Below are 15,245 nucleotides of genomic sequence, written 5' to 3'. Positions count from 1 at the left end.
CCCGATGAAAGGAGGGCCTTTTTGCCCCCCTAAACGTGCCCCAAAAGTCACCAAATTTTGCACACAAGCCAGGCCTGGTGAAAAATGTGATATTAATGGTTTGCATTAATGGGCGTGGCCTAATGGCTCAACAGCGCCCCCTAGAAAACTTTGTGCCTCAAGCCCCACAATACGGTTTGACGTACATGCACGAAAATCGCTACACACCCGTATCATGTCGCAACTTAAAGAAAAGTCTCTTGGCGCCATGGCCGAAACCAAACAGGAAGTCGGCCATTTGAATTAATTGTGTAATTTTGGCGGAATTTATGCCATTCCTTCGGCCGGTTCTTCGCCCGAACCGTAACGTGCACCCAGGTGTGTTATACATCAAAATGTCCGTCTCGATCCTGCAACCTATTTTCTGCCATAACTTTTGAATCGTTTGACATAAAGAGTCATAGGTGGTGTCATCTGACTCAGTTTTGAGTCCTTGACGTTTATTGGTGAAAATTGCACGCGCAGGGCCCGTTCATTGCTGCTTGCAGCTCTAAGATCCATTGTTCTTGTAGTTTGCTGTGCTGGTCTTCCCCCTTTTTTTCTGTTCTGTACATGTGTGCAGGCCAGAGCTTTAGGAGCCTCAGGAGCTGCATGCTGACCTGCAGTCCCACCCCCTGACCATCTCATTGCTTGCTTCCACCTGTCTGTATACATGGGTGTCTCTCCTATCTCTCTTCTTCATTCTCTCTTTCCTATCTCCCTTTTTCCTGCTCTGCCCAGGTATGATCCAGGTCCTGCCCAAGGTTTCTTCCCTATTTAAGGGAAGTTTTTCTTGTCACTGTTTAAGGTTTTTCTCCCACTATGGGAATTTTTACCTGCCTTTTTTAAGTAATTAAACACTTGCGGTGTAATAGATGCTATGTAAATAAAATTGAATTGAAAATATTGAAGATTGGCAGCAAGGATTATTGGGATTTAAGGTAGTATCTAATTTCCAAACAGGATTGGGGAAGGTTCCAAGTGCTGTGTGGGAAAGGAGTTTGAATAACTAATTTTTATCCTCCATCTGCATGACTCATCATCATAATGTGAAAGCCACTAAACCACAAAAGTAGCGGTTATTTTAACCTCTTTCATTATGAATGTTAGCCAAATGCCAAACTCAGCCTCAATTAATTATCTTGAGCTTTATTAGAATTCCACAAGACCTTGATTCTTTCCTGCTGGAGATTCATGCGTTTGTACTTTCAGCCTTGAATCATAGTTGTAAAAGGATCATATATACACAGATCTGTAGAAAATGTTTGAACTTTCACTTTTATGAGAATATTTGAGAACTTTTTCTAAGTTCCCTTCTGGCCTTAATCAACCCTCCAGAACTTATCTCACATATTCAAAAGTTTTTACATCAGAACAATTGTACGTTACATTTGGCTCGGATGTAACTGTTCGCTCAAACGCTTTGAAATTGCTTTACACTTCACAAAATCTACAAAACAAAACCCAGTCTAATTTTTGCGGCCAAACTGCAGAGCAAAGCCACATTCACACAGCCGGTTCACGTCGCCTCCGCAGCATCAATATACCACCTCGCAATGCTTTGTGAATGGCAGAGCTGGAACAGAACATAATTTCACTCTGCAACTGTAACACCTAGGAAGGTTGTGATAGAGCTCCAACGGCAGCGAAATGAGAGCTGTGTGAATTTGCAATGTGGAAACGTGTAATGGTGTGTGATGAAAGCTACGAGCTCCAGTAGAGGGAAATAATCTGTCCACCCATAGAAAAAAAGATGACACAGCAGAAAAAAAACTAAGGTACTACCAAAAACAGCTTGATGGATAACATTTACAAAATGCTTCCTGTCCATGCATTCATAAACAAAACAAATGGTCGAGTTCAGTTGAAACATTGATAAAGTGAGCTGCTATTAAAGCTATAAAGTGGATTTCTGCTACTGTACAATCATTCTCTTAGGATTCTGTTTCATTTAGTAGACACCGTCACTGTTGGCATGGCCAACCCATGAACAGGCACCACACAACAACATACTAGAAAACTGCCAACAGAGATTTATATGAAATCAGTGCAGCAAAAACACAATTAAGAAAAAAATGTCCTCTTCTTATACAATGAACAGACAACGGGATGTCCATTAGAGCAATGCTGAAACAAAGAAAACACACAGATTCAGTGGTGGGTTTGCATGGAACAGTGTGCAAGTGTGTATTTTTGTGTCTAGAGGAAGTGGAGTGTGAAAATATAATGAGGGTGGGACAGCATCGCGCTGTCTGGGGCAAGTCATACCAAGGCGACTCCACAAAAACATGAGAGCAAAGAAATAAAGCGATACCTCAGTGTAAAACGAATAAGCAGGCTGGTGTAGTTATGGTGCGTGGGCATGTGGGGGTAAGTTTAAAGCGAGAGAGAAAAGCAGAGAGAACAAAAGACATTGAGAGAGCAATAGAATAAAAGAAAGAGGGAGGCTGAAAGTGAAAAAACTGTGAGAAATTGAATAAAATGCTAAAATATCAGCAAAACTGTGCACAGAGTGCGGCTGACTGGGAATATTGGCAAAGCTATGATATGCAGGATGACTGAATATGCTCCACCACAAAGGACATGAACTTGTCTCAAGCCAGATCTTTTGAATGAATAAATGTCCTGTACTGTATGAATAAGGGTTTGAGGTGAAGGATGTGCCGGCAAGAGTAAAAAAATATGTCTTTAATTCTTTCATAAACCTTTAGCTGATATATGCGGCATCCTTAAATTTATTTCGGACCTTATCCTTGGTATGCAAATGTTTGCCTGGTGCATGAAATCAAGTTCGTAACTACTCATGGAGTTTTTTGTCCTGAGAGGAAGCCTCATGCAAAAAAAAAAAAAAAAAAATCAAACATAATATTACAGACACTACAAAATGAAATAACTCATTACGGAATTATGTTTTTTTCTTGCAGCCTGCAAAACAAGTTTGCTTGCAAGATGGAGGCAGAAGCACTCTGATTCACCAGTTAAAATGCTCATTGTTTTGATTTTATCAGGAAGAAAGACGACAAAAACTTAATTGTGAAATGTGAATTGTTTGTAGATGGACTCTTTCCAGGTTTCTGTCTCTACAACTGCAACATTATCTTATACGATTTCTCTGGAAGACAGTTGATTGGATTAATGGGTCAAGTGTGCACTGCAGAAGGCTTCTGTTGGACTGCAGACGAACAGGAGGGGAATCAAACAATTCAACCGACAAGTGATGGCAACAGTTGCCGATAATGGATTCGGCTTTGTAAAGGTGCTCAGCATGTACCGCCTGGTTGATTCCAAAGGGTGAAGACACGGCAGTGACTGACGTTGGTAACTCTTACCTCCTCATCCTCATAGATGCACTTTCAAAAGAAAAATGTGATCATAACTCCTTATTTTTCCTCCCACCTTACCACAGATGTGCTTCACACCCCGTCGGTAACTTTTATGGGCTCTTGACCGTAGACAGAGCAGTTATTCTAATGACTAACTATAAAGCTCTGTCCTTGTAATAATTACAAATCAGTTGAATTTCACTGGCGATACTAACCCTCTGTGAATAGGGTTTGGCTGCCTTTCCACAGACGCACTCGGAGGTCTGAATTTTGAGGAGAAAGAATTTTGCAGTTTTATGTGATGAAGCAGAATGAGAGAGGGCGTGGTTGCTTGTCTCGATTGTGTCTGCTTGGCCTCGAGATAGACTGGCAGGCCTGTCCAGGGGGACACCCACCTTATGCCTGCTGACAGCTGAGACGGGCTGCAGTGACCTTCCATCGAATCAAAGTGCGTATATGGATGGATGGATGGATGGATGGATGGATGGATGGATGGATGGATGGATGGATGGATGGATGGATGGATGGATGGATGGATGGATGGATGGATGGATGGATGGATGGATGGATGGATGGATGGATAGTAATATGATGTGCAATATAATAGACATGCACCGATCGATCGGCAACCGATCGGTATCGGCCGATAATGCCCCTATCGGGTTTGATCGGCGTTCTGAAAATAATAGTTCAAAGCTGGCCGATCCGATGACGTTTACAACAACAACCCGCCTCCCGCGCGTGTGTTCCTACATCTCAGACCCAGGTCTCCTAAGGGGCCGTCGCCGGCCTCGCCGGTATGGGAGTTTTACATCAGGCGTTTGTCGTTGTGGCAGACATTGGGTTTATACGCATCGTTAGCAGCTTGGATCCGCGGTACCCGCTGCTGCGTCGTGATTATTTCACTGATGAAATCCCGTCGAAGTTATACCAAACTATATACAGTCACATCCAACCCCTAACCCTCACGCAGGACGAAAATCGTGGCAGGCGGCTTAACGAGTCATTTGGAGTTCTAATGTGAAGAGTTTTGCTTTACTCACTAGAGTTTCCTCGCACGCGGCCGATGCTATCGCTAAAGCTGTAGCAAACTTTAATAATTCATAATAAATTTTTTATTTTAAGATTTATTCCTTTTTCCTCAGGAAAACTAAGGTTTATAGTTTACAACTTGTATCAACTCTAAGAGTGACATGTCTACTGTTGTCTGTGTTGGTGTACTGGACGTTGTATTGTACATACAGTTATTACCACAGGAAAGCTTAAGTTAATAAGCTACATGAGTCTAAATCATCTCTAAGAGTCTCTAGAGGGTGAAATATTGCACATTGCCTCAGCCTGCAATAAAACAGTGGTCAATTCATGATACTTTCTCATCTCCTGATTTTTATACATAATAATACAAGGTCAGTCTCATGTACAGTACATGAGACAACAATATTGAAGAATTTATGGATTTCACGCTGTGATCGGTTATCGGCAATATCGGGATCGGCAGATACTGATTTTGGTGACCGGCCCTCAAAATCCTGATCGGTGCATCTTTACAATATAATAGTAGTACAGATATTTACTTTTGGCATGCAGTAATAAAATAAAGTCAACAAGTTTACTTTTGTGAAGAAAACTACACAGGACCTAGTGGGGTTTTTTTGTATTGAAAATGGAATAACAGGAAAGGTGGACTGTAGCTTTCATACATGCGGCACTTCATCAACCAAGTAAGAAATCCAGAGAAAGTGCTGGTCTTTCAATCAGATTGTTGCAAGCTTAATACCCAACCTCCACATTTCAAGTCGATTTCGATTTAGACAAAATACTGGAGCCCCCTTTGCCCCCCCAATGTGTTCGTCACTTGTAAGTCACTTTGGATAAAACCATCTGCTTACTGAATGTAATGTCCTTTAGTTGTCTGTGCATGTCTGTCCACAGGAGTCTTCAGAAGCATATGTCCCAATGCCGGACGGAGACTCTGAGCAGCTGACACACATGCACATGCAGAGCTTTCTCATGCAGGCATAAGTTGACCCTTGGATGGAGTCATTAGCATCATAGAGCATGAATAATAGACTTAATAAAGATGTATTTACTGAGCTCTGAATGAATTGTTTCATCTTGTCATTTTTCAGTCATCCTCATAATTTTTCAAAGTATTTCAAAGGAATATCTTCTTATATAATGTATTATTGTTGCTTCAAAAGCAATAATAGGCTACTAATCTGTTGAAATAACAGCATTTCCTTGGAAACTCCATAGTAAATCAAAATAAATGATATGATGAAGCCATTGTAACCATAAACAGTAACTTTGTTATGATCACTACCCTATCTTTTGTGAAGTTATTTCATTGTGAGAAACCTTAACCAACCTCAGCTCAATAGGAGGCGCTACACTACAAGTCAGTTGGCCTCTGTCATCCTTTCACTGATATGCCTTTGGCCACCATTAAATCTGGCATGGTTCACATTTTCTGGCATCATTACTTTGGCAACCATAAAAGACAACAGGAGTTCATACCCGCTGCGTCCTGCTGCACACTGCGTCTGTGTGTGGCTTTCTGAGCGCTCTAGCGTGCATGAATGTGCATGGATGCATAAGTATGTCTTCAAAAGTTGCTCCAAAGTGGACTTTCACATATACGCAAACTTGTGGAAGGGTGATCGTAACTGGGAAAGCAAACATTACATAACCATATGTGTTTGAGTCTATGTGCGTGGAAAATTGGACAAGGACAAAACCAGATGTACAAAGATTTGACAGGGCCCATCTGTGATCCCTCTACCCCCCAAAATAATGCCCATCCGGCTCTATGCCCGAGTACAGATCCACACATGCAGCCAGTAATCAAAACACAGTGGAGCGTGTAGGACAGGAAGAAACAGCAAGCTAGAAAGACAACAAGAAGAGAAAAGCCAGATGGGTATGGGTGAGAGCCGATACCAGGCTGTGATAATGGCATCAGTGCTGTGAGATACTGAGATGGTTAAGTTTTGACACAGATTTCATTACTGAAAGACAAGCACACACAGTTTAAGAGCTATTTTTCACATCAGCCTCGATTGTCTACAATTGTGAATATGTGCATTGGTGTTAGGACAAATTTGTTAATACGTGAACAGGATATGAACACATTTACAGACATAATCAACTGTTTTTTTCCGTCTTTGTTTAAGTTAAAATTTAAAGGTCTCTTTAGTGACATAGCCTGTAATGCTATTCCCATTTTAACATTATACAAAAATGCATGAGTGACCTTCTGACCCACTATGAACCTTCCAGACCCCTCAGGTCATCTGGATCTAGTGTTTTTTATCAGTTCCCAGAGTCAGAACCAGACATGGAGAAGCAGCATTCAGCTTCTGAAACAAACTCCCAGAAAGCCTCAGATCAGTTGAAGCACTGTGTATTCAAATCCAGGTTGAGACACACCTGTTCTCCGCAGCATTTGAATAAAACTCTGCACTGGTACTTTTAAGCTTGAGTTTCAAAATTTGATCATATATTAATTATACTAATTGTATCTATTGTTCTTATTTCTTTCTTTTTTGTTTAAACTTTAAATCCAATTTTGTATTCCTACTATGTGATTGTGCTTTACGAATAAACTTGCCTTGCCATTAGTCCCAATTCCCCCTTCTTCACTGCCTTTCCTATTCAGTCCGCTTAGCCCAGTGATCCCCAACCACTGGCACACAGGCCTGCGCTAAGTTGCAAAGCTTTTGTTACAGGGTCCCAACTCACCCAGTAAAGAAACAAGAAAGCTGGTTTAGATTTATGCATGGCACCAGATACTGCTTTTTCCTAAGGGAAATTGAACACAGCATGTTGTAACATCATGACAGTGCCTGGCACATTCGCTTACTGCTTCTCGTGTCACTACAGCTGTAGAGAGCGTGAACAGAAATGAGCCGAGTGTTTCAAAGTTTGCTGGGATTTTGAATGGGTCCACGGGACCTTTACTTATGTGCAAAGTGCTCGGTAGCTCCGGGGAAACAAAGCCTGGCCACGCAGCCATTCAGTGATATTTGCAAACTGCAATGCATTTATTCATGCAATGAAAATATGTGCAGTGTCTGTAATACCAAACACAGCTTAACGTGTAACACACAACAACATTTTAGGACCATCTTCAGGGGACAAAAGAAAAAATCTAAGATTTTGGGAATAGAATTGTGAATTTACAGGAAAAGACACTATGGTATGAGGCCAAGATCATAGTTTTACAAGAACAAAGGACATGACTACAAGTTGGTGTTTGTTGTAATGTTACAAGAAATATATAATCTCCTGCTTACTATAGCTGTGTTGCCATCAGTAGGGATCTTGGGTTGGAGGATGGTATTGCCAACCTTCGCTCTTTCAGCCATAAAGCGACAGACCCAATAGGATCAATTGACTTATAAGAAGCTACCACTTCATACCAAGTGGTGCCATTAATGCATTGATTTCAATGGTTCCCAACTGTCAGTAAATGAATAAAAGAAGAAGATGAGAACGAAAAAAGTGAGAAAAAAAGTAGAAAAAGAAATTGGAATGAAAAGTTCAACATTGTGTGAAGTGTATTTGTTTTCGTATTTTCGTACATTGCAACCATGGGAATGACTGAGAAGAGACGACTCTTGCGTGAGTACTGTAGGACGTTGTGTTGGCTGAACTTCAACTCCTGCCCAGCATACCTAATCGACAAAATAGTTAACTCCCGTCTTGAGTTTTTGAAGGAACTCTGAGTCCCTAACCCACAGCAGGTGTTTCAGCCCCACAGGTTCCCTCCAGTTCTTGATCATTCTGATAATGGAGACACACGTCACTGATTTAGATCGCCATAATGGAAAACAGACCTTAGGGTGCTTTCACACCTGTCCCGTTTGGAGCAATTGTTCCGAAACAGTGAGCGTTTCCCCCTAAAGATCGGTTCGTTTGGTATATGTGAACACAGCAATTGCGCTCGGATGCGGCACAAAACAAGTGACCCGAGATCTCCTGGTGGTCTCAGCTCGCTTCAATTCCAGACCTGGAGAGGTTTGTTTGCAGTGAGAACATAATTGACACAGCAACCGACACAACTCACTCATAAGCTGCTTTCACATAGAGCGGGGTATGCGCTGTGCCCACCGCCGGGTAGGGCGCAGAGTTGGCGCAGAACCTCCACCACCTTCTCTCCTATTAGACACAACTTTCTCTCTTCTCCCTTCTCTCCTATTGAAGGCGCTGAGATGTCGTCACAGCGTTCAGTGTTCAATTCGGGCAGGCAGGCACGGCGGCCTCTCGTGCACCGCCAAGCTCGGCGGCAGAGCGGTCCACTCTTGCGCCGCGGTAGCACATACACAATGAATGGGATCGCCAGCGGCGGTCTGCGCTTTGCGCCCTCATTGTTGTTTTTCCTGGGGTACGGAAGAGGAAACTCCTTCCACGTTAATTTCTGAGCAATGAGAGAATAGTTGGTTCGCGCATGGCATTTGTTAACAGCTTTGAACCGCTACAGACGGTTGCCTTGTGAACACAAACGCCACAAATGAAAAATGCAACAACTGTATCGATTAAGCCCATGAATCGGAACAAAACAAATGGGCCACAGGTCTGAAAGCACCCTTATACAGCATACAACATAGTGCGCTTGGTATTCTGTAATGTATTTGTCATAGTAGTGACTTTGTAGAGGAACTATTTCCCCAACATAGTTTACTTAATATATTCCACAATGCATCCTGAAAACTACGAACCGATGGTCGCTACATTAGTTGGAGGAGATCCAGTGCACGTCTTATCAGTGCAACAGCAATGACTTAATGAACAGCAGCACAAACATAACAACTGTGGTATTGCTCTGCTCATCAGGGTGTTTCACAAACATCCTATTACTGGTTGTCTTTTTCCTCCTTTTACAATTCTAAAAAAATCCAAGAGCTATTCAGCTAAAGTTAAATCAGCCTGCAGATAAAACTAAGACAAAAACTAAATAAATTTTTTTTTAAATCCACAACCTGTGAAATTTTTAAATACAGTAAAATGTCCAGGTTTGAGACACGCTTGATAAAAAAAGCATCAAAACATCAGATTGCGTTTGCGTCATTCAACGCAGATACAGCACTGGGAAGAAAATCCATCATGGGAGAATTTTCTGAGAAGAATGAACACCATTGATCACACAGATGGCACGCTATCTGAGGGAGAGCGCGGGAAGAGAAGGGGAGAGAGGGAAACTTGCAGGCAGTTACAGAGAGATAGAGATGGTGTGAGTTATTGAGGCAAGAAAGGAAAAAATGGCGAGGAGACGTAACAGAGTGAAAGAGGATGAAGGGGATGAAAGAGGGATGAGGTTTCTATTTCTGAGCAGCGCATTCATCACAAGAACAGAGTTTATTTTGGTTTTCTCTCTTGCTCTTGTTCTCTAAACATTCCTCTCTCTGTCTCTCTACTATCAAGCACAATCTGTCCTTACGACTGATAATGATACTGCACTTTTTCAAATTTTAATGGAAAAAGCAATGACTTAAATGCCCAGGCTGTACCCTAAGTCTATACAGGATGTGCAACGGGGCTTCAACCCTTCCTTCAGCTAACATAGCGCAAGTAATGATAAGATGCCTTTGACTTTGTGAACTTTTACCGAATCATGTTTAAAAGACTGTGTAATGTTACCGAACCCTCGAGCCTGTCCCTTTCTGGAATACAACATGAAAGTTTAGAAACAGATATATAATTTGAATTAGAATTTTGGTCCATTCTCCTTTAAAATATGTCTTCAATTCGTGAACATTTTCAGGCCTGTGTTTGCGCACAGCCTTCTTAAGGTCACAGACTCGGGGCTTGACTTTGGCTGGGCCCTAGCATTGCCGTCTTGCGTCTGTTGGATCATTGTCCAATTGCATGACCCAATTCCATCCAAGGTTTTGCTATCAGATACATTGGCTACATGTTTGACTCTGGGGAGGTTTGGCATACGGAGGAGGTCAAACTCAGTTCAATGACTGGAATTTTCCCTTGTCCTGTGGCTGAAAAACAAGTCCAAATCATTACCCCTACTGCCACTGTGTTTGACAGTTAGTATATGAGGTGTCTTTGCTGATATATTTGGTTTTCTCCAAATATGAAGCTATACATTTTGGTCAAATATCTCCACCTTAGTCTCGTCTGTTCAAAAGGACACCGAGGTGTTGTGGATCAATCTGTGCTTCCATGTTCTTTTTACGGAGAGGATGTTTTTTTGTTTTTTTTTATCCCCCTTGCAACCCTGCCTAATGCACTTATTATGTAATTGCATTGTCTTGAACATTTACCATACTAAAGGCATGTGGAGCCTGAAGTATAGTTGTAATTTTCTTTTTTGTTAGTTACTGTAATTGTTTTTTTAGTCTGACCATGAGCTGAACTTGCAGGTAACACTCCTCTAGACTACTGGACTCTAGATTGTTTGGAAAATTGATTAATTTTCCATTCATTCATTGCTGATGTATTTCCTTTGTGGCATTGTGCAGACCTGAATCCTCAAAAAAAGCAAATTTGACAAAATAATTTTATAGAGGTGTTTTCACTTGCTCAGGATCAGTTAATATAGAACATTTGATTTGCAGTATGTTCTTTATTTCTCTGGATCATGTAAGGGTGTACGTAACTTTTTCAAGCACTGCTACATATTTGCGGCAAGTATTTGTCAAATATATAATGAAATGATATGATACTGTGTGCTAGCTCTTGTTGTTCATCTGTGGTTGTATTTACTACATTTTAAGACTTGATTAAGGCACACTGATTCAAAAAGGGAAATATTTTATACTTAATACATAAAATATGTTACACGTATTCCCTGAAATGAAAGGAGGGTATACTGTTTTTAGCCACATCCATGAAATATTTACTGAATTCTATCCTTCCTTTGAGTTAAATTTCCAATACTGGGGCACACAAAAGTATAGCCCTCAGTTGATTGATGTCCCTGTCATTGGGTCAGAGATGTCATATCTCCCCAGATATGGTCTGCCCAGCGTCTGGCTTGTCTGCCACCAACCCATGTCCCCATATTCCCACTTTGCTTGCTTGGACCCAATCTACCCCTTTCATGTTATATCTGTCTGCCTCTTCATCTCAATTTCTTCCTGTGCACCTGCAGACATGATTGTTCTTTGCTATCAGTTAGCTTTAGCCAAGATGTTTTCCAAATTAAGTAGACTGTAAGATGGTAAAGAGCACAAGTATTTCTGAGTTTTACCATTAAAATGATTGAACATGAGTGGAAGATTATACTATATCGTATACTTGCAAAACCCAATAAATAAAGACGCTACACTCGCCGTTTCCGAGACGTGAGGTGTGGGAATTTTGAATGCACTTTTCTCCTCATATCTGTGGGTAAATGTTAAAAAAAAATCTCATGTATTTTCTTACTGTTTTTTTAAATAAATTATAAAATATAAATTCAAATTGAAAAAAAAAAACATGGGCACAAATGACTGCCTAGGCACGCACAAACTTAAACTTTTTAGATTGATGTTACAAAATGGAAAAGCTTATTATGAAGCTAAACCTTTAGGAAGATATAATCATTTACAAGGTCAAAACTTTATTGACTTTATTTGCATCTGGCAGCCATTACCTCCCATCACTTCCAACGTCCAACTAAAGTAACGTTGAACTCTCGTCTCTCGCGTCTAGCGACAACTGCATCCCACTTTGACCAAAACGCTTGTAACAGCAAAAGAAACGAAGCAAGAGACCAAACTAATCTCAGAGCGCTGTAAAACCCAGTCCGTTCAATTTCCTACATCTCTCTCTTGGTAGCAAATAGTTGAATAAATAATAAAATTAATAAACTATTAATAAATACAGCATATGATTTGGATTAAAAACATCCACACTGTAACAGCTGACACTTTATCCATCAATGTTAGTTCTTCCCAATTAATCTGAGATTACAGAGACACTGGCGCTTGTTAAAGAAATCTACAATCATGTTTCCGGGTTAATAAATGTTACAACAGTTTATAACTAAATCTACTTGGTTTTCCATATACGCTTTCCTCATCATGACTTCTGCTAATGCTAGTAAATGTCACTTCTTACAAACATTTGTAAAAAAACAATGTATAACAGACTATGCCACCGTTATTCTCTCATCGTGTTTTGACATTTAAACAAAAAAAGTCATTTTCCTGCCACCTGCTCTGAACTTGTGAATCTCACAAACTGTCCATCCAAATTCTGCTTCAGGACAAGAGAAGGGGGGGGGGAGATAAGATGTTGGCATGAGGACTTAGGGAACTGAGATATGTGAATCTTATGTGCGTGCGTGTGTGTGTGTGTGTGTGTGTGTGTGTGTGTGTGTGTGTGTGTGTGTGTGTGTGTGTGTGAAGGTCAATGTTCCTGCTCTCGTTGTGTGTCTGCTTGTGGCAGAAGAAGCAGCGAAGTGTGAAGAGCAATTTAACATGGTGACCCCACAACTGAGGGACAGCTGTGAATAAAGGAAAGACCTCTTAGCGAAGAAGCTGAGGAGCACAGAAGGGAATGGAGGAGCGCCATGCTACAAATGCTAAACTCTCAGCCACTTACACAAACACACACAGCGTCCAGTGAGCTGGAGACTTTCAATGGTCCGCTTATGCACAAAAAGTTCTCCAGGCTCTCCACAAAGCCTGTGTGAAAGGTCTTAAAATAATACTATTAATATTAAAACTGCATCATATAGGGATGGGAATTGATAAGATTTTTCCAATTCTGATTCCATTTTCGATTCTGCTTAGCGATTCGATTCTTTATCGATTCTCTTATTGATTCTCATTTGGAAAAAAGGAGAACAAACAATTTTAGTATCAACTTTGTTTTATATCTTTGAACAAAAAATATAAGTGAGGTCTTCAGACGCCCCCAGCCTTGGGCTCCTCGATGGTGCCAGCGGGTCTCCACAAAATTATTTGTAATATAAAATATGTATTTAATATAAAATAATATTAAAATAAATATTCTTCTGTAGAAATTAGCTAAATACAACAAATTATTTTGTGGCAATTACACAAGAATGTCCAGTAACATGTTCAACACCACAAACTTAGTCACTGCTGGTGACATTCATCTATTCTGGCCTGATACTCTTCCCTGCCTTGATGAAAGAAGAAGCTAGCGGTAGCTGCTCTTTAACGTCTCCATAGATGAGCTGACGAGCTGTAGCTGTGTCAGGAGCGCACTCCGCTGTCCGACGGAGCGGCCTGGCACGTCCACGTGGCCGAGCGCGCAGGTTCCGTGTTAAATCGACGCAGAGCCTACGGCGTAGGGTACGCCGTGCGGTGCGTGTCGCCGCATACCCTACACCGTAGGCTCTGCGTTGGGGTAACGCGGAACCATAAATCAGCCTTACCACACGCCGGCTGACTCCGCGCTCCCAGCGCATCAGCCGGCCGAGTCCTAACAGTTTCCCCCCTTTGTTGAAATGTCCACATTGCAAGTATCGTCGCCCTGTTGTCATTATTTTTGGTAAAATGTAACCAAACTTTCGAGTGTTTATGCCGCTTTTTTCCCCGTGGTTTCCTGCTGGGCGCGAATGCGCTCGATTCCCATCCCATATGATATTTGTTTCAATAAATTGAACAAAATGGTTTAAACCAGGTTACAGTTTTTAGATACTCTGTCTGAAGTCTTTCATTCGCACATCTTCACTTTCCTCTTTCACCATAGATCCGCACTTTGGGAAGTTTTCTTTATATTTCAGCAGTGCATTAGCTGAGGAAGCGCAGGGCTCGGGGCTGTCGGTCCATCTGGGTCCACAAAGTGCTGCGAACCTGGCAACTCAGCGGTGAATTTCATCGCATGATAACGAAGCTCTTTGACGATGCTTGGTTTCAGCGTTATTTCCGCGTAGAAAAGTGTGAGTTTGATGCTCTCATTAATAAGGTTAGTCCCTGGATCAACAGGATGGACATCAACTATCGGCGAGCCATTGGTCCCAGTGAACATCTGGGCACCTGTCTGCGGTGAATACCAATGACACAGTAGTGTATTTCGTCACATAGTGCACAACTGTGTATTTTTAATGATTTTGCATTGGATTGGTGCAGCCAAATAAAACTGTTCAGACCATACAGCTCCTCAACCATCAGTTACCTCAAGTGTTTTACAAGAGCAGAGTTCAGGTAAAAACAGCAGTCAAATCAGCTAAAATGTCAGTTTGCTAGATGAAATAGATAAATTCCTGATACTGTAAGTTTGTGTGTAGTAAATCAGACGCCCTTTGTAGCAGGCGATCATTGAAGATGAATGGCAGCTCGTGACACTCTCGGTGTGAGTGCAAGGTTATGTGTATAACGGAATGATTTAAGCTCTTCATCTTGTGAAATTATCTTATGATACACAGAAAGGCAACGGTTACTGACTAGACGTAGTCAAAGTGGAGTAATGTGGATCAAATCAGAAGTGTGTGTTCCAATAGTACTTACGGTTTTAGGAATTCCTCTTCGTTGCACTTGTCTTTTCAAGACAAAATAATTGAATTAAAGTGTTTTTTTTAACAATGCAGAAATTCATACAATTCAAGACCTTTTCAGATGTTCTATCGTTTTTGTCACAAATGTACTTTACAGCTATTAGGTACTCAGCTAAAACAATTATCCAATTATTCACTTAAAACAATAATTTAGCGAGGTGTTTTCATTTGCTACACGATTTGTCAGATCGTACGGTTAAAGCAAAAATAAAATATGTTAAGTGGGGTGAGAGAATCAAGAGTGCAATATTTTGAAAGTCTGTAAAATATGCCAAACGTGTGCTTCTTGTCTGTGTGCTTCTTGAAACAGCGACCGTAACATTTAAAAGGTGATTGCTTTTGTTTTCTGTCCAGCGTTTAATCCGAAACAAAGAGAGATCAGAAGAAAAGCTTTGATGTGCTCGGGCCAGGATCTCCTGGCTGTGAATATGACAGGA

General features: G+C 41.1%; 1 protein-coding gene across 1 annotated transcript in view; it reads right to left on the bottom strand.

Moving 5' to 3' along the window:
* The window catches only part of si:dkey-215k6.1 (transmembrane protein 132C), a 345,761-nt gene that overhangs the window by 232,378 nt on the left and 98,138 nt on the right, over positions 1-15,245 (bottom strand). The window lies entirely within an intron of this gene.

This window comes from Cololabis saira, chromosome 9 (assembly GCF_033807715.1).
Source record: "Cololabis saira isolate AMF1-May2022 chromosome 9, fColSai1.1, whole genome shotgun sequence".
NCBI lineage: Eukaryota > Metazoa > Chordata > Actinopteri > Beloniformes > Belonidae > Cololabis > Cololabis saira.
Note: the sequence above shows the minus strand (reverse complement) of the source record. Positions and strands in the feature narration are given on the sequence as shown.